This window comes from Natrix helvetica (genome assembly GCF_964273705.1).
Source record: "Natrix helvetica genome assembly, chromosome: Z".
In the NCBI taxonomy this organism is placed as follows: Eukaryota; Metazoa; Chordata; class Lepidosauria; order Squamata; family Natricidae; genus Natrix; species Natrix helvetica.
In genome coordinates, this window is record NC_138554.1 from 124,431,314 (window position 1) to 124,434,781 (window position 3,468).

Genomic DNA, 3,468 nt, shown 5'->3' on the forward strand with positions numbered 1-3,468 from the left:
ATTCATTGTATTTGTTTTTAGGGGTTTGAACTTATTTTAATCTGCTTTGTACAGTTCTTTTAATGGCATTTTAACCTCCTCCATGTCAACTGTCAACTGTACATACTTAATTTTATTGTATCTGATATATTTTGTATGAACTGTACACCGCCCCGAGTCCCTTTCGGGAGAGGGGGCGGTCTAGAAGCATTAAATTAAATTAAAAAAATTAAATTAAATACATACATACATACATACATACATACATACATATATATATATATATATATATATATATATATGTATTTGTGTTACAACCCCTGGTATGACTAAATATGGGAGGAAGGTCACTACTCCCTCTTTCTGTCCTTCGGCTTATCACAGAAGACCATGCAGGCAGAAAACCATATTTTTATTTTTACTGTTGCCTTTTTATATTTGTGTTGTAATTGTACTGATAAATAAATAAAGGGAGACTAGGATAGATCTATTTCGAGCTAATTAGCTCTCATCAGCTAGCCATACCCTTACTGGGATTAGAACCCGGGCTGTATATATCTTAGGCAGGAGTCTTAACCACTAAGCCACGGGTTCTCTTCCTTATCAGTTGAGCCAGGGAAATAGGTATGTATTTGTGTTACATTAGCTGATGAGAGCTAATTAGCTTGAAATAGATCTATCCTAGTCTCCCTTTATTTATCAGTACAATTACAACACACACACACACACACACACACACACACACACACACAAATATATATAAATTTGTGGGAGAAAAATCTCAAAGAAGTTTTGTTCCATTCCATTTGAAAACTATAATTTTTTCTCTCTTCTCTCTTCTCAAGATGAGCTTCATTAAGACACCAGTCTCCAGACATTTTATGATGGGTTTGCAGAACTAGGACAAACACATATGACAAGATTTTGATATCTAGGAGACAGGGTATATTTTAACCAAACATCAAGGAAATACAAGATTATCAATGTGATTGCTTGTAAAATATTATAAAAATACACTTTTACAGACTTAAAATGCTAAGTTATGGCCATTAAATGTACCTGCCAGAGATCAGACCACAGCTTAAAGCTATTTCTAGTTTCTCTGGAAAACTTAATCTTGAAGCTTAACTATGCCTAATACAATGTAGAAACTATTTTTATGTCCTTATTTGCTCTTAGTGATTGCTAAATATTTAGTGCTACATGTTAAATCATTTATTAATATTCAAATGGATTAAATCAATATTTTTCACACTTGGCAACTTTAAGATGTGTGCACAGCATGCTGGCTGGGGAATTCTGGGAACTGAAGTCCACACGTCTTAAAAGTTGTCAAGTTTAGAAAACACTGCTCTATATTCTGAAGCATGGATGAACTACACAGTTGGTAACAGCTTCCATTAGGAATCTCTGTAAAGTTCTACAAGTACATAAAAGATAATTTTTGAAGCATTGGGGGAGCAGAAGAAGTGTACTTTTTTCAACACTTCTTTGGATTGGCTACCCAAATATCATTACTGATCTTTCTCTTAATTCAGACACGTGGAAGAAAACCAATGGAAGTTGCAAGGAAAGCATTTTGCACATTTCCATTTTAGAATAGAATAAAATAACAGAGTTGGAAGGGACCTTGGAGGTCTTCTAGTGCAATCCCCTGCTTAGGCAGGAAACCCTACACCACTTCAGACAAATGGTTATCCAACATCTTCTTAAAGACTTCCAGTGTTGGAGAATTCACAACTTCTGGAGGCAAGTTGCTCCACTGATTAATTATTCTAACTGTCAGGAAATTTCTCCTCAGTTCTAAATTGCTTCTCTCCTTGATTAGTTTCCACTCATTGCTTCTTGTTCTACTCTCAGGTGCTTTGGAGAATAGCTTAACTCCCTCTTCTTTGTGGCAACCTCTGAGATATTGGAACACTGCTATCATGTCTCCCCTAGTCCTTCTTTCTATTAAACAAGACATACTAGACAGTTTGTATTAAACAAAGATGATTTAAGGACAGAACTACAGGTAGTCCTTGGTTATGATTATTCATTCAGCAACTATTTGTAGTTACAATGGCACTCAAAAATCTGACTTTTGTCATGTCATCCTACTTAGGACTGTCACAGCAATCACATAATCATAATTTGGATGTTTTTCAGTGTGTATATATTTACAATAGTTGCAATGTCCTGGGATTGCATAATTATTGTATATGATTTTCCCAGCCAGCCTCCAACAAACAAAGCCAAAGCTGGATTAATGATGGCTTGAATGACTTAACAATTGCTGCAGAAAGATCATAAAACTGGGTGCATCACTCAGTTAATGACCGCTTCACTTAGAAATGGAACTACCAACCTGTGGCTGGAAGTTGAGGCCACCTGCAATAGAATGGAAGAACCGATTCTAGAATTGGCTAAGCCACCAAGCCCAAAGTCTTGCTTCATAGAAAAGACAAATCCAGCCTCCATGAGACCATGTCAATCAATCAGATCCTATTATCCCTTCTGTTGTTTCCAGGGTCTGTTGTTTAACCTTCAGTACTAAGGCAGGAACTGAACTAACTTTCCTCAAAAGAAACTTGTGAAATAACAAATGACAAGGTCACAGGTTTTCCCAATTCATGGGAAATTCCAGACATACTGAGACTACAGTTCCCAGAATTCCTTTCAGCATGGTCTTCTATTCCGAAGAAGCTGTTGTTTGGAAAAGGCTGAACTATTTTGTTTCATGAAAGCAAAACTCCATTAGTTTTTGCAGCCATTAAAAACAACAACTTTAAAACTGTCTTATTTTGTCTTTTGGCCTCTATTTAGCTTAATTAAATATTTTCAGGACTGAAGTATATTTATAATGAATGCCGACTCTATGAAATCATCCAGTGTACTGATGTAGCTGCAGGTCATTTATTCAATTATTTAATGTGAGAAAGAACATGAGAAAGCTTTGCATTCTCCCTCCTACTCTCCACACGCCTGAAGTAAACTTTTGCCTCCTTCGTGCCTCTTAAATTCATAATTAGTTTGGGATGCTGGAACTGAGAAAACTTTTGGGGATCAGATCTTTAGAAAATGCATATGTTTAAAAATCAGTTTTTGCTAAACACAAAGAAAGCCAAACAGTGGGTTCATTTGTCTTCAAATGTAGATTTTAAATATTTCAAATGAATTAAAGTGAAACCTAGATCATAAATTCTAAAGATCTTACAGTGGAAAAAAACTTTGGCGGTCACTTGATGAGTCTTATGTGTAGGATGGAACCAGAGGTGGTATTCAGCTGGTTCGGACTGGTTTAGGTGAACTGGTAGTGGCAACCTGTGGGTGGGCAGACCCTCGCTCATCCACCCTGGCTCTATGCCATCTTATTTAGCCATGTTTCCGAAGCCACACACATGTGTGCAAGCTGCTCATGCAAGCAAAGCACATGCGAGGAAAGCTTGCAAGCTCACAAAGCAAGCATAAGCGTGCGGGGCGAACCGGTGGTAAACTTCCATTAAGCCC